This window comes from Bombina bombina, chromosome 12 (assembly GCF_027579735.1).
Source record: "Bombina bombina isolate aBomBom1 chromosome 12, aBomBom1.pri, whole genome shotgun sequence".
Lineage (NCBI taxonomy): Eukaryota > Metazoa > Chordata > Amphibia > Anura > Bombinatoridae > Bombina > Bombina bombina.
The window spans coordinates 153632989-153650488 of record NC_069510.1 but is presented as its reverse complement, the minus strand read 5'-3'; the positions used below and the strand labels follow the sequence as shown (position 1 = coordinate 153650488).

General features: G+C 43.6%; 1 protein-coding gene across 1 annotated transcript in view; it reads right to left on the bottom strand.

The window, feature by feature from the left end:
* DENND1A (DENN domain containing 1A) overlaps window positions 1-17500 on the bottom strand; it is a 1966771-nt gene that overhangs the window by 601254 nt on the left and 1348017 nt on the right.

Genomic DNA, 17500 nt, shown 5'->3' with positions numbered 1-17500 from the left:
CACACATATACATACATATACACATACATACATATACACATATATATATACACACACATACATATACACATACATACATATACACATACATACATATACACATACATACATATACACATACATACATATACACATACATATATACATACATATAGACATACATACATATACACATACATATACACATACATATACACATACATATACACATACATATATACATACATACATAGATAGTATAATAAAAAAAAGCTTACAATTTAATTATATTATCAAATTAACTTTGTTCTCTTACTATCCTTAAAATGAGGTAGGTAGGCAGGCTTAGGAGTACAGGTGCATGTGTCTGGAGCAATATATAACAGCAATTTTTGATGATTACACACGAAGAGAGAATCGCTCTACCAAGAATAACAGCTCATCAGCTAGTTCTATGGCGATTTATCACCCGGAAGCAGCCTCTTTTAGACTAGTGTGCTTTTCACAAAGGAAAACTTTCCTGTAGTATATCAGTCTGATCCTGCCAAGTAAGGTCAGTCCAGCCCCAGAAATACCAGGCAATTCTCCTCTGAACAAGGAACATGACAACCCCAGACGATCGTTTCGGCCTCCTATGGGCCTCGTCAGTGAGATGCAGCCATATTCCTCTAAGCACACTGGGCAAGGAGTCGACGTCTGGTTTCCCCCATCACCCATAGGGGGATTCCCCATAATACAAATGCATACACAAAGAGAAGCGCTCTACCAGGAATGAACAACAGCTCAGTAGGTTGTTCTATGGCGAGTTATCACCCAGGTGCAGCCTCTATTAGCCCAGTTGTGCTTTTCACAGAGTAAAACAGGTTTCTCACCATAGAATAGGCAACTGAGCTGTTGTTCGTTCCTGGTAGTGCTTCTCTCTTTGTATGCATTTGTATTACTGCCACCTCCTGAACAAAAGGAGAGGACAGGGCTTGTGGACTCTACCATCACAAATTAATTTATCAGGTAAGCATACATTTTGTTTTATTTTATCAGATGGTGAGAGTCCATGGGGCCCATTTATCAAGCTACGTAAAGAGCTTGAGGGCCCGTGTTTCTGGTGAGCCTGCAGGCTCGCCAGAAACACCAGTTATGAAGCAGCGGTCTAAAGACCACTGCTCCATAACCTGTCCGCCGGCTCTAAGCAGGCGGACAGACATCGCCGCAATTCAACCCGATCGAGTACGACGATGGACACCCCCCTGCTGGTGAAATGCTGTATATTGAGAGCGTATTGCTCTCCCCATTCAGCGAGGTCTGTCGGACCTGATCCGCACTGTTGGATCAGGTCCGACTGACCTTTGTTAAATAGGCCCCCATGAGTCATCACATGCGGGAATCTATACCCAAAGCGGGGAAGTCCACGAGCTCATCATAAGATAGGGAGGGACAAATAGTGAAGACAGGATGTTACTGATCAGACTCCACGGTCTGCTGAACTTTCCTGCCAAAAGCAGCCTCAGAAGAGGCGTACGCATCAAAGTGATACGATTTCAAAAAGTGTGCAAAGAAGACCAAGTAGCTACCTTGCAAATTTGATCAATAGGAGCGTCATTACAAAAGCCCCAAGAAGTGGCAACTGCTCTACTAGATTTGAGCAGTAATGTGGTAAGGAGGAGGTTTCTCAGTGACCAAAATATTACTTAGCTGTAACTTTCTGACCTTTTGCAAGTCCCAGAAAAATTAACAAAAAGAGAAGAAGCTCTGAAATCTTTTGTGGCTTCCACATAATATTTGAGAGCTCTCACAACATTCAAATTGTTAAGAAGGCACTCTTTAGAAGGAAACAAAGTTACCTGATTAATAGTTTCTCTAGATACTACCTTAGGAAGAAAGGAATTGAACCAAGGAAAACTGTCTTATCCTGTGATCTGACAGAATCCTCGGAGACAGATCCTTGTGGAACCCATTCCACTGATGCAACATCTGCAGTTGAAAGACCCAAAGATAAAATCTTGCAAATAGAACTGCAACTGAGGCAGCCATCATGAGGCCTACAACTTCCATGCAGGCGGCAATGGAATTGAGAAGATTCAGCTGCAGAAAGGGCACAAGCAAGTTGCAGCTTCAGTCTGTGCTAATCTATCAGAGACAAATGCATAATCACTTAATCAATTATGAACCCCAGAAAACACACACGGTCTAAGGAGTTAAAGAGCTTTTTTGAAAGATTTATTTTCCAACCGTGACTCAGAAGCAACTAAAGTACACAGCCAGATGAAAAGAGGGAGACTGAACCAGAAGGTTGTCCAAGTAAGAACTAATCATATTCCTTGAGCTTGAACTACAGACAACTGAACTCCCAGCACTTTTGTAAACACTCTGGATACTGTAGCCAGACCAAAAGGGAGGGCCAAAAACTGATAATGCTTGTCTAGAAGAGTAACATGATCCCTGTGAATAGGAATATGCAAATAAGCATCTTTAAACCTATGCTAGACATAAACCGATTCTCCTGTTTTAAAGAAAGTAAAGTGTGACCTGTCTCCATCTTGAACGTAGGAACCTTTAGGGATTTGTTTACAATTTTCAGATCCAAAATAGGCCAAAAAGTACCCTCTATTTTTAGTACTATAAAGAGATTTGAATAAAACCTCTGGTTTAATTCTAAAGTTGGAACTGGAGCAATCACTTCTTCAAAGGAATCTGTACACGTGGTAAGAGTGGAAATAGCTGCATCCACCATAGGAATAGTTTCCTAAATCGCAGTATTAACATAAGGAAAAGCAAACATAGATTTAAACTCAAAAGATGGACCAAACGGAATACCTTGCTTCTGTTATTCCTTAGAAATGAGTTCAGAAACTGGATTAGGCATGGGAAAAAAGGGCTGTTCGGGAGCTGCCTTAAACAAATACCAATCCTCTTAGTCAGTTGCTTAACTGTAGTAGGACAATCATCTACCTCTAGCAATTAAAACGTCCCACAATAAAGCATTAATTTGCTCAAGCCACAGCAGAAGGGTCCTGAGACTCAGAGAGACTGACCACAGAGTCAGAGACCCCCCTATCATCAATAGGCAACGTCTAAAGGCCATCTCTGATAAGCTAAAGGCCAAAGAAGAACCACCTTCCAATCCTTGCAAACGTCTGCACTTCACAGCTGGAGACACAATGAATCAAACCTTGTTAACAGTAGAGTGAATATAATCCTTAGGTTTTAGAGACAGTTAAGATGAACTCTCGTGGGAGCAACTTTGATAGGGAAAAAACCCTTGCACACTCTAAATCACAGCAACCCCCTGTTTAAGTTTAGAAATAAAATCAGTACATGAGGTAGATAGCTGAGAAGGGGGACACTCATGAGAATCCTTACAAAGCAAACACAAACTGGAAGGGATGAAAGTATCAGAGGGTTTTCCTTCTAGAAAATCAGCTGACAGATCACTAGTTTGTTCCATAGTAATAATAAGTGAGATAGAATGAAGCAAACAAGCAGTGCAAAGCACACAGGTGGTTAAACCGGAAGGAAGAAAAAGGCACAGAAATAATAATGTACTGTCAAATAAGCTCATAAGGGTAAAACAACATTTGTACCCCCAATTTGAAATCAAGCGCTGTCAGAAAATGCACGCTAAAAAGAGTGAAAAAGTTTAACCCTTCGTGCACTTGTACTACCAGTGAGCGCTAAATCTAAGAACACAACGGAAATAAATAGAAATGAACTTCTGAGGGTGTTATACACAGCTAATATAAGGTGTATGGTGTAGAAATAGATATCCAGACTTTGTGAAGCATGTGCAAATGTTTATGCTAAGTGCAAAGTACTTACCTATCAGCACCTTTGTCCACTGTGCTTACCTCAGCTGCAGCAACATGCTTACCTCAGCTGCAGCAACATGCTTACCTCAGCTGCAGCAACGTGCTTACCTCAGCTGCAGCAATGTGCTTACCTCAGCTGCAGCAACGTGCTTACCTCAGCTGCAGCAACGTGCTTACCTCAGCTGCAGCAATGTGCTTACCTCAGCTGCAGCAATGTGCTTACCTCAGCTGCAGCAATGTGCTTACCTCAGCTGCAGCAATGTGCTTACCTCAGCTGCAGCAATGTGCTTACCTCAGCTGCAGCAACGTGCTTACCTCAGCTGCAGCAACATGCTTACCTCAGCTGCAGCAACGTGCTTACCTCAGCTGCAGCAATGTGCTTACCTCAGCTGCAGCAACGTGCTTACCTCAGCTGCAGCAACGTGCTTACCTCAGCTGCAGCAACTTGCTTACCTCAGCTGCAGCAACGTGCTTATCTCAGCTGCAGCAACGTGCTTACCTCAGCTGCAGCAACTTGCTTACCTCAGCTGCAGCAACATGCTTACCTCAGCTGCAGCAACATGCTTACCTCAGCTGCAGCAACGTGCTTACCTCAGCTGCAGCAATGTGCTTACCTCAGCTGCAGCAACGTGCTTACCTCAGCTGCAGCAACGTGCTTACCTCAGCTGCAGCAACGTGCTTACCTCAGCTGCAGCAACGTGCTTACCTCAGCTGCAGCAACATGCTTACCTCAGCTGCAGCAACATGCTTACCTCAGCTGCAGCAACATGCTTACCTCAGCTGCAGCAACGTGCTTACCTCAGCTGCAGCAATGTGCTTACCTCAGCTGCAGCAACGTGCTTACCTCAGCTGCAGCAACGTGCTTACCTCAGCTGCAGCAACGTGCTTACCTCAGCTGCAGCAATGTGCTTACCTCAGCTGCAGCAACGTGCTTACCTCAGCTGCAGCAACGTGCTTACCTCAGCTGCAGCAACGTGCTTACCTCAGCTGCAGCAACGTGCTTACCTCAGCTGCAGCAACGTGCTTACCTCAGCTGCAGCAACGTGCTTACCTCAGCTGCAGCAATGTGCTTACCTCAGCTGCAGCAATGTGCTTACCTCAGCTGCAGCAACGTGCTTACCTCAGCTGCAGCAACATGCTTACCTCAGCTGCAGCAACGTGCTTACCTCAGCTGCAGCAACGTGCTTACCTCAGCTGCAGCAATGTGCTTACCTCAGCTGCAGCAATGTGCTTACCTCAGCTGCAGCAACGTGCTTACCTCAGCTGCAGCAACATGCTTACCTCAGCTGCAGCAACGTGCTTACCTCAGCTGCAGCAATGTGCTTACCTCAGCTGCAGCAATGTGCTTACCTCAGCTGCAGCAACGTGCTTACCTCAGCTGCAGCAGCATGCTTACCTCAGCTGCAGCAACATGCTTACCTCAGCTGCAGCAATGTGCTTACCTCAGCTGCAGCAACGTGCTTACCTCAGCTGCAGCAACGTGCTTACCTCAGCTGCAGCAACTTGCTTACCTCAGCTGCAGCAACGTGCTTATCTCAGCTGCAGCAACGTGCTTACCTCAGCTGCAGCAACTTGCTTACCTCAGCTGCAGCAACGTGCTTATCTCAGCTGCAGCAACGTGCTTACCTCAGCTGCAGCAACTTGCTTACCTCAGCTGCAGCAATGTGCTTATCTCAGCTGCAGCAACGTGCTTACCTCAGCTGCAGCAACTTGCTTACCTCAGCTGCAGCAACGTGCTTACCTCAGCTGCAGCAACGTGCTTACCTCAGCTGCAGCAAAGTGCTTACCTCAGCTGCAGCAACGTGCTTACCTCAGCTGCAGCAATGTGCTTACCTCAGCTGCAGCAACGTGCTTACCTCAGCTGCAGCAACTTGCTTACCTCAGCTGCAGCAACGTGCTTATCTCAGCTGCAGCAATGTGCTTACCTCAGCTGCAGCAACTTGCTTACCTCAGCTGCAGCAATGTGCTTACCTCAGCTGCAGCAATGTGCTTACCTCAGCTGCAGCAACGTGCTTACCTCAGCTGCAGCAACGTGCTTACCTCAGCTGCAGCAATGTGCTTACCTCAGCTGCAGCAACTTGCTTACCTCAGCTGCAGCAACTTGCTTACCTCAGCTGCAGCAACTTGCTTACCTCAGCTGCAGCAACTTGCTTACCTCAGCTTTAGCAACGTGCTTACCTCAGCTGCAGCAACTTGCTTACCTCAGCTTTAGCAACTTGCTTACCTCAGCTGCAGCAACGTGCTTACCTCAGCTGCAGCAACTTGCTTACCGCAGCTGCAGCAACGTGCTTACCTCAGCTGCAGCAACGTGCTTACCTCAGCTGCAACAACTTGCTTACCTCAGCTGCAACTTGCTTACCTCAGCTTTAGCATCATGCTTACCTCAGCTGCAGCAACGTGCTTACCTCAGCTTTAGCAATGTGCTTACTTCAGCTGCAGCAACTTGCTTACCTCAGCTTTAGCAACGTGCTTACCTCAGCTGCAGCAACTTGCTTACCTCAGCTGCAGCAACTTGCTTACCTCAGCTGCAGCAACTTGCTTACCTCAGCTGCAGCAACATGCTTACCTCAGCTGCAGCAACTTGCTTACCTCAGCTTTTTACAATGTGCTTACCTCAGCTGCAGCTACTTGCTTACCTCAGCTTTAGCAATGTATTTACCTCAGCTTTAGCAAAGTGCTTACCTCAGCTTTAGCAACTTGCTTACCTCAGCTTTAGTAACATGCTTACCTCAGCTGCAGCAACTTGCTTACCTCAGCTGCAGTAACTTGCTTACCTCAGCTTTAGCAACGTGCTTACCTCAGCTTTAGCAACATGCTTACCTCAGCTGCAGCAACTTGCTTACCTCAGCTTTAGCAATGTGTTTACCTCAGCTGCAGCAACGTGCTTACCTCAGCTGCAACAACTTGCTTACCTCAGCTGCAGCAACTTGCTTACCTCAGCTTTAGCAACATGCTTACCTCAGCTGTAGCAGCATGCTTACCTCAGCTGCAGCAACATGCTTACCTCAGCTGCAGCAACAAGATTACCTCAGCTGCAGCTACTTGCTTACTTCAGCTTTAGCAACGTGCTTACCTCAGCTGCAACAACGTGCTTACCTCAGCTGCAGCAACTTGCTTACCTCAGCTTTAGCAACATGCTTACCTCAGCTGTAGCAGCGTGCTTACCTCAGCTGCAGCAACATGCTTACCTCAGCTGCAGCAACGTGATTACCTCAGCTGCAGCTACTTGCTTACTTCAGCTTTAGCAATGTGCTTACCTAAGCTGCAGCAACTTGCTTACCTCAGCTGCAGAAACACATAGGCCTAGATTTAGAGTTCGGCGGTAGCCGTCAAAACCAGCGTTAGAGGCTCCTAACGCTGGTTTTGGGCGCCCGCTGGTATTTGGAGTCAGTGATTAAAGGGTCTAACGCTCACTTTACAGCCGCGACTTTTCCATACCGCAGATCCCCCTACGCCATTTGCGTAGCCTATCTTTTCAATGGGATCTTTCTAACGCCGGTATTTAGAGTCGTTTCTGCAGTGAGCGTTAGAGCTCTAACGACAAGATTCCAGCCGCCTGAAAAAAGCAGGAGTTAAGAGCTTTATGGCTAACGCCGGTTTATAAAGCTCTTAACTACTGTACCCTAAAGTACACTAACACCCATAAACTACCTATGTACCCCTAAACCGAGGTCCCCCCACATCGCCGCCACTCGATTAAAATTTTTAACCCCTAATCTGCCGACCGCCACCTACGTTATACTTATGTACCCCTAATCTGCTGCCCCTAACCCCGCCGACCCCTATATTATATTTATTAACCCCTAACTTGCCCCCCACAACGTCGCCGCAAGCTACTTAAAATAATTAACCCCTAATCTTCCGACCGCAAATCGCCGCCACCTCAGCTGCAGCAACATGCTTACCTCAGCTGCAGCAACTTGCTTACCTCAGCTTTTTACAATGTGCTTACCTCAGCTGCAGCTACTTGCTTACCTCAGCTTTAGCAATGTATTTACCTCAGCTTTAGCAAAGTGCTTACCTCAGCTTTAGCAACTTGCTTACCTCAGCTTTAGTAACATGCTTACCTCAGCTGCAGCAACTTGCTTACCTCAGCTGCAGTAACTTGCTTACCTCAGCTTTAGCAACGTGCTTACCTCAGCTTTAGCAACATGCTTACCTCAGCTGCAGCAACTTGCTTACCTCAGCTTTAGCAATGTGTTTACCTCAGCTGCAGCAACGTGCTTACCTCAGCTGCAACAACTTGCTTACCTCAGCTGCAGCAACTTGCTTACCTCAGCTTTAGCAACATGCTTACCTCAGCTGTAGCAGCATGCTTACCTCAGCTGCAGCAACATGCTTACCTCAGCTGCAGCAACAAGATTACCTCAGCTGCAGCTACTTGCTTACTTCAGCTTTAGCAACGTGCTTACCTCAGCTGCAACAACGTGCTTACCTCAGCTGCAGCAACTTGCTTACCTCAGCTTTAGCAACATGCTTACCTCAGCTGTAGCAGCGTGCTTACCTCAGCTGCAGCAACATGCTTACCTCAGCTGCAGCAACGTGATTACCTCAGCTGCAGCTACTTGCTTACTTCAGCTTTAGCAATGTGCTTACCTAAGCTGCAGCAACTTGCTTACCTCAGCTGCAGAAACACATAGGCCTAGATTTAGAGTTCGGCGGTAGCCGTCAAAACCAGCGTTAGAGGCTCCTAACGCTGGTTTTGGGCGCCCGCTGGTATTTGGAGTCAGTGATTAAAGGGTCTAACGCTCACTTTACAGCCGCGACTTTTCCATACCGCAGATCCCCCTACGCCATTTGCGTAGCCTATCTTTTCAATGGGATCTTTCTAACGCCGGTATTTAGAGTCGTTTCTGCAGTGAGCGTTAGAGCTCTAACGACAAGATTCCAGCCGCCTGAAAAAAGCAGGAGTTAAGAGCTTTATGGCTAACGCCGGTTTATAAAGCTCTTAACTACTGTACCCTAAAGTACACTAACACCCATAAACTACCTATGTACCCCTAAACCGAGGTCCCCCCACATCGCCGCCACTCGATTAAAATTTTTAACCCCTAATCTGCCGACCGCCACCTACGTTATACTTATGTACCCCTAATCTGCTGCCCCTAACCCCGCCGACCCCTATATTATATTTATTAACCCCTAACTTGCCCCCCACAACGTCGCCGCAAGCTACTTAAAATAATTAACCCCTAATCTTCCGACCGCAAATCGCCGCCACCTACGTTATCCCTATGTACCCCTAATCTGCTGCCCCTAACATCGCCGACCCCTATGTTATATTTATTAACCCCTAATCTGCCCCCCACAACGTCGCCGACACCTACCTACACTTATTAACCCCTAATCTGCCGAGCGGACCTGAGCGCTACTATAATAAATATATTAACCCCTAATCCGCCTCACTAACCCTATCATAAATAGTATTAACCCCTAATCTGCCCTCCCTAACATCGCTGACACCTAACTTCAATTATTAACCCCTAATCTGCCGAGCGGACCTGAGCGCTACTATAATAAAGTTATTAACCCCTAATCCGCCTCACTAACCCTATCATAAATAGTATTAACCCCTAATCTGCCCTCCCTAACATCGCCGACACCTACCTTCAATTATTAACCCCTAATCTGCCGACCGGAGCTCACCGCTATTCTAATAAATGTATTAACCCCTAAAGCTAAGTCTAACCCTAACACTAACACCCCCCTAAGTTAAATATAATTTTTATCTAACGAAATAAATTAACTCTTATTAAATAAATGATTCCTATTTAAAGCTAAATACTTACCTGTAAAATAAATCCTAATATAGCTACAATATAAATTACATTTATATTATAGCTATTTTAGGATTAATATTTATTTTACAGGCAACTTTGTAATTATTTTAACCAGGTACAATAGCTATTAAATAGTTAAGAACTATTTAATAGTTACCTAGTTAAAATAATAACAAATTTACCTGTAAAATAAATCCTAACCTAAGATATAATTAAACCTAACACTACCCTATCAATAAAATAATTAAATAAACTACCTACAATTACCTACAATTAACCTAACACTACACTATCAATAAATTAATTAAACACAATTGCTACAAATAAATACAATTAAATAAACTAGCTAAAGTACAAAAAATAAAAAAGAACTAAGTTACAGAAAATAAAAAAATATTTACAAACATAAGAAAAATATTACAACAATTTTAAACTAATTACACCTACTCTAAGCCCCCTAATAAAATAACAAAGACCCCCAAAATAAAAAATTCCCTACCCTATTCTAAAATACAAAAATTACAAGCTCTTTTACCTTACCAGCCCTGAACAGGGCCCTTTGCGGGGCATGCCCCAAGAATTTTAGCTCTTTTGCCTGTAAAAAAAAACATACAATACCCCCCCCCCAACATTACAACCCACCACCCACATACCCCTAATCTAACCCAAACCCCCTTAAATAAACCTAACACTAATCCCCTGAAGATCTTCCTACCTTGTCTTCACCATCCAGGTATCACCGATCCGTCCTGGCTCCAAGATCTTCATCCAACCCAAGCGGGGGTTGGCGATCCATAATCCGGTGCTCCAAAGTCTTCCTCCTATCCGGCAAGAAGAGGACATCCGGACCGGCAAACATCTTCTCCAAGCGGCATCTTCTATGTTCTTCCATCCGATGACGACCGGCTCCATCTTGAAGACCTCCAGCGCGGATCCATCCTCTTCTTCCGACGACTAGACGACGAATGACGGTTCCTTTAAGGGACGTCATCCAAGATGGCGTCCCTCGAATTCCGATTGGCTGATAGGATTCTATCAGCCAATCGGAATTAAGGTAGGAATTTTCTGATTGGCTGATGGAATCAGCCAATCAGAATCAAGATCAATCCGATTGGCTGATCCAATCAGCCAATCAGATTGAGCTCGCATTCTATTGGCTGTTCCGATCAGCCAATAGAATGCGAGCTCAATCTGATTGGCTGATTGGATCAGCCAATCGGATTGAACTTGATTCTGATTGGCTGATTCCATCAGCCAATCAGAATATTCCTACCTTAATTCCGATTGGCTGATAGAATCCTATCAGCCAATCGGAATTCGAGGGACGCCATCTTGGATGACGTCCCTTAAAGGAACCGTCATTCGTCGTCTAGTCGTCGGAAGAAGAGGATGGATCCGCGCTGGAGGTCTTCAAGATGGAGCCGGTCGTCATCGGATGGAAGAACATAGAAGATGCCGCTTGGAGAAGATGTTTGCCGGTCCGGATGTCCTCTTCTTGCCGGATAGGAGGAAGACTTTGGAGCACCGGATTATGGATCGCCAACCCCCGCTTGGGTTGGATGAAGATCTTGGAGCCAGGACGGATCGGTGATACCTGGATGGTGAAGACAAGGTAGGAAGATCTTCAGGGGATTAGTGTTAGGTTTATTTAAGGGGGTTTGGGTTAGATTAGGGGTATGTGGGTGGTGGGTTGTAATGTTGGGGGGGGGGGTATTGTATGTTTTTTTTTACAGGCAAAAGAGCTGAAATTCTTGGGGCATGCCCCGCAAAGGGCCCTGTTCAGGGCTGGTAAGGTAAAAGAGCTTGTAATTTTTGTATTTTAGAATAGGGTAGGGAATTTTTTATTTTGGGGGTCTTTGTTATTTTATTAGGGGGCTTAGAGTAGGTGTAATTAGTTTAAAATTGTTGTAATATTTTTCTTATGTTTGTAAATATTTTTTTATTTTCTGTAACTTAGTTCTTTTTTATTTTTTGTACTTTAGATAGTTTATTTAATTGTATTTATTTGTAGCAATTGTGTTTAATTAATTTATTGATAGTGTAGTGTTAGGTTAATTGTAGGTAATTGTAGGTAGTTTATTTAATTATTTTATTGATAGGGTAGTGTTAGGTTTAATTATATCTTAGGTTAGGATTTATTTTACAGGTAAATTTGTAATTATTTTAACTAGGTAACTATTAAATAGTTCTTAACTATTTAATAGCTATTGTACCTAGTTAAAATAAATACCAAGTTGCCTGTAAAATAAATATAAATCCTAAAATAGCTATAATATAATTATAATTTATATTGTAGCTATATTAGGGTTTATTTTACAGGTAAGTATTTAGCTTTAAATAGGAATCATTTATTTAATAAGAGTTAATTTATTTCGTTAGATAAAAATTATATTTAACTTAGGGGGGTGTTAGTGTTAGGGTTAGACTTAGCTTTAGGGGTTAATACATTTATTAGAATAGCGGTGAGCTCCGGTCGGCAGATTAGGGGTTAATAATTGAAGGTAGGTGTCGGCGATGTTAGGGAGGGCAGATTAGGGGTTAATACTATTTATGATAGGGTTAGTGAGGCGGATTAGGGGTTAATACATTTATTATAGTAGCGCTCAGGTCCGCTCGGCAGATTAGGGGTTAATAAGTGTAGGCAGGTGTCGGCGACGTTGTGGGGGGCAGATTAGGGGTTAATAAATATAACATAGGGGTCGGCGATGTTAGGGCAGCAGATTAGGGGTACATAGGGATAACGTAGGTGGCGGCGGTTTACGGAGCGGCAGATTAGGGGTTAAAAGTGTAATGCAGGGGTCAGCGATAGCGGGGGCGGCAGATTAGGGGTTAATAAGTGTAAGGTTAGGGGTGTTTAGACTCGGGGTACATGTTAGAGTGTTAGGTGCAGACGTAGGAAGTGTTTCCCCATAGGAAACAATGGGGCTGCGTTAGGAGCTGAACGCTGCTTTTTTGCAGGTGTTAGGTTTTTTTTCAGCTCAAACAGCCCCATTGTTTCCTATGGGAGAATCGTGCACGAGCACGTTTTTGAGGCCGGCCGCGTCCGTAAGCAACTCTGGTATCGAGAGTTGCATTTGCGGTAAATATGCTCTACGCTCCTTTTTTGGAGCCTAACGCAGCATTTGTTTGAACTCTCGATACCAGAGTTAAATTTATGGTGCGGCCAGAAAAAAGCCCGCGGAGCGTTCACAGCCCTTTTACCGCCGAACTCTAAATCTAGGCCTTAGAATGCTTAGTTGAAACTTGTAAAAACAAGATAATAAACAAACACAAACAGTAATGCAAGCCAAAACCAGACCAGCCAGGCGCTACGTGACCGAATTTAGGCCTCAAGTCAAAAGGAGCTGAACCTCAGCCCTTACTTGCAAGGCTGAAATATACACTGTTAGGAAGGTAGAAAATTCCCGAAGGAATATAAAACAAAACTTGAGCTTGTAAAATCAAATAAAAGACATCGTAACCGGATTAAAAAGAAAAGAAAGGCAACCTGAAGGGTAACGCCCAATGACAACAGGCACACCCACAGGACCAGCCCAACGGAACCCTGCCTGACCAAGCTCAGATAAGAAAAGATACTCAAATCAGAATATAAGATTACTTCATCCCCTTATAACTAATTCTGAGAGCTATTCGGAGAGGAAGACCCAGAACCCCTATATCCACACTGTACCCAAAAAAAATATTTCGTGATTCAGATTCAGCATGAAATTTTAAGCAACTTTCTAATTTACTCCTATTATCAAATTTTCTTCATTCTCTTGGTATCTTTATTTGAAATGCAAGAATGTAAGTTTAGATGCCGGCCCATTTTTGGTGAACAACCTGGGTTGTCCTTGCTGATTGGTGGATACATTCATCCACCAATAAAAAAGTGCTGTCCAGAGTACTGAAACCAAAAAAAGCTTAGATGCCTTCTTTTTCAAATAATGATAGCAAGAGAATGAAGAAAAATTGATAATAGGAGTTAATTAGAAAGTTGCTTAAAATTGCATGCTCTTTCTGAATTACAAAAGAAAACATTTGGGTTCAGTGTCCCTTTAAGGATGGGATCCTCCAACAACGCCAGAATGTGCCGTAGCAGAACACGAGGGCGCGCCAGTCTGCACCGAAAAGCACAGCACACCTCCACCGGAGCCTCAGGACCAGTCGCTACTCGGATAACTAAACGGGCCATCCCATGCATAGGGAACCCGAGTTGACGGAACAGAAACACAATCTTAAGCAGACATCTGGAAGCTGCAGATGTGCCAAAGCCATAAGAATTTGGATACGGAAACGTGCCGCAACTTCCCGGAGGGAAGAAACCACCCTCCAGGGAAGGATAAGCATAATCTGGGTCACCCGCACGTGTAGCAGCAGAAAGTGGTAGGGAACTCGCCACTCGAGGGACAGAACCCCTAGAGGCGGATGGCTCAGCGACCCCTTGATTCCCTGGTCCCGAGAAATTGGGCCCACTAGAACGGCCTTCGGAACATAACTGACTGTCATGCGTCATCTAGGCCGGTTCGTATTCCTCACAATAGGTAGAATCTGAATCAGAGACCACTTGAATCTCAACATCAGAGTCCTCCATAACTGGGAATGAATACAAAAAGTTTGGACTAAATTAGACAAATAAATCTAAACGGCACCTTACACCCCCAATGGCTGGGACACTCCCCACCTCCTAGCACCAGACACCATGGGGCCATAATCTTTCCGTCGCCACGCGGTCAGGAATCTGGAACTGGAGAGGCAAAAACGTGACCACACCCGGTCACATGGTAGGTGGTTCGGTCAAAAAAAAGTGTGCCCGACTGTAAAGGCTGCGTCACTACCAAGGCCGTTATGTTCCACAAGGCCTCAAGTCAAAGTAACACTACACATAAGCAGGTCAAATTACATAGCAAACATGATTAAAAAAAACAGAATTTATGCTTACCTGATAAATTATTTTCTCTTGTGATGTATCGAGTCCATGGATTCATCCTTTACTTGTGGGATATTCTCATTCCCTACAGGAAGTGGCAAAGAGAGCACACAGCAGAGCTGTCCATATAGCTCCCCCTCTAGCTCCACCCCCCAGTCATTCGACCAAAGGTTAGGAAGAAAAAGGAGAAACCATAGGGTGCAGTGGTGACTGTAGTTTAAACAAAAAAGCTACCTGACTTAATAACCAGGGCGGGCCGTGGACTGGATACATCACAAGAGAAAGTAATTTATCAGGTAAGCATAAATTCTGTTTTCTCTTGTAAGGTGTATCCAGTCCACGGATTAATCCTTTACTTGTGGGATACCAATACCAAAGCTTTAGGACACGGATGAAGGGAGGGAACAAGACAGGTACCCTAAACGGAAGGCACCACTGCTTGTAAAACCTTTCTCCCCAAATTTGCCTCCGAAGAAGCAAAAAGTATCGAATTTGTAAAATTTAGAAAAAGTATGCAGCGAAGACCAAGTCGCTGCCTTACAGATCTGTTCAACAGAAGCCTCATTTTAAAAGCCCATGTGGAAGCCACTTCTCTGGTAGAATGAGCAGTAATTGTTTCTGGAGGCTGCTGGCCAGCAGTCTCATAGGCCAAACGGATGATGCTTTTCAGCCAAAAGGAAAGATAGGTAGCAGTCGCCTTCTGACCTCTCCTCTTACCAGAATAGATAACAAACAAGGAAGATGTTTGTCTGAAATCCTTAGTTGCTTGTAAATAGAACTTTAAAGCACGAACCACATCAAGATTGTGTAACAGACGTTCCTTCTTCGAAGAAGGATTAGGACACAGAGAAGGAACAACAATTTCCTGGTTAATATTCTTATTAGACACAACCTTGGGAAGAAAACCGGGTTTGGTACGTAAAACCACCTTATCTGCATGGAAAATCAGGTAAGGTGAGTCACACTGTAAGGCAGATAATTCTGAAACTCTTCGAGCAGAAGAGATAGCAACCAAAAACAAAAATTTCCAAGATAAAAGCTTAATATCTATGACCAGAGGTCATTGAAAAAGTTACACCTACGAAACGCGTTTGACCTGCTTTACTCTGCTGGCGTGTATGCCTTTTAGTGTTTTCAAATAAAGGAGCTTTTTATTTAAAGCAAAGAAGTGGCAGTTTGTTTCTTTGGCACTTTACCCTGACCTACCCATGAGTGTGCAAGGATTTGGCTGTCTTGGCTTATAAAACTCATCCCCTGACTATGAGAGCATACTGAGGTAGAAACAGTCGTGTGCACAATATGGCAGCAGTGAATGTACTTATACCACTCAATTGCCGCTCATCCTGTAGGATTGTCACGGGTTGGGAGGTCTTGCCCGGTGTTGATGGTAAATTTCAGACTATTAGTGCACAAGCAAAACCGCATAATTATCTTTTAAAAAAAAGTGTATAAATATTTTATAATACGATATTTATAATTCTACTTGGTATCTTCTGTTCCCTCCGCCCCTTCATTTCCTCTTTTGGCTGGGCTGTGACATAGGTAACAGCCCCCTCCACTCTCTACATAGGTTTCCTAAGGGCTTTATGGCATTTGGTTAGCTAAATTTACCATCACTTTAAGGCTGTTTCCCAACTCCAGTCCTCAGGACCCTTACTCCGGCCAGATATTCATTATAGCTGAACTAGAGCACAGGTGAAATAATCATCTGATGGGCGAGTGCAGGTTAGTAACCATGGTTACTGATCAGCTGACTACTTTACCTTTTGTGCTCTAGATCAGCTATAATGAATATCTGGCCGGAGTAAGGGTCCCGAGGACTGGGTTTGGGAAACACTGCTTTAAGGGAATGAATGAGCTATGCCCAGAACCCAGGATGTGACCTTACCCCATTCCAGATGAGGACCTATGATGCCAATGGGCTCTTTTAAGCTCCCGCATAGCAGAAAGCCTCAGTGAAATGTTGTGAGGTATTTGTATTAAAGGGACACCGTATACCTTGTAATTACAAGACATTTCTGTTAAAGGGACACTGAACCCAAATTATTTTCTTTCATAATTCAGATAGAGCAGCAAATTTAAGCAACATTCTAATTTACTCCTATTACCAATTTTTCTTCGTTCTATGGTATCTTTATTTGAAAAAGCAGAAATGTAAGCTTGTAAGCCGGCCCATCTTTGGTACAGCATCTGGGTAGCGCTTGCTGGTTGGTGTCTAAATGTAGTCACTAATCAGCAAGCGCTATCCAAGGTGCTGAACCAAATTTGGGCCGGCTCATAAGCTTACATTATTGCTTTTTCAAATAAAGATACAAAAAGAACAAAGGAAATTTGATAATAGGAGTAAATTAGAAAGTTGCTTAAAATTAAACTGCTTCTCTATCTGAATCATGAAAGAAGAAAAAAATGGGTTCAGTGTCCCTTTAAAGGGACAGTATACTATAAAATTGTTTTTCCCTTAATGTGTCTCCAATTACTTTATTTACCAGCTGAGGAGTATGAAATGTATGGGATTTGCTTTTTAAGGCTTATTTGTGTATATAAATTAGCTGATTTTGTGTTTTGAAGCCAAAACCTAATACAATGGCTTGTAAGTATAATCAGATCTCATTACATTATCACATTGTGTACATATGCATGCTTCTTTATCTTATATCTGTTCATAAACCAATCACCAATACTTGGAGAGAACAATGGAAAATTAACATTTTATTACCTTATCTCTTCTATAACCCATTGGGAGTGTAACTTCTTCTACTGGCTGTGTTAACAGAGCTTGGCCTCAAGGCCAAAAACTTTAAGGATGGGTGCGGATACCACTGGCTACATAAGCTATTTCAAAAGCCAATATAAGGGCAATAAAATACTTATAAACAATTTAATACACTCCAGTAGGTAAAGTGGAACATTGGGAACAAATTAAAGGGGAGAAAGTGTTTGAGTAAACTGTCCCTTTAAGATGCTATAAAATAATATATAAGTCAAGTCTTTTAAAACAAGACCCTTTTTACTACAATTGATTTTCAGTA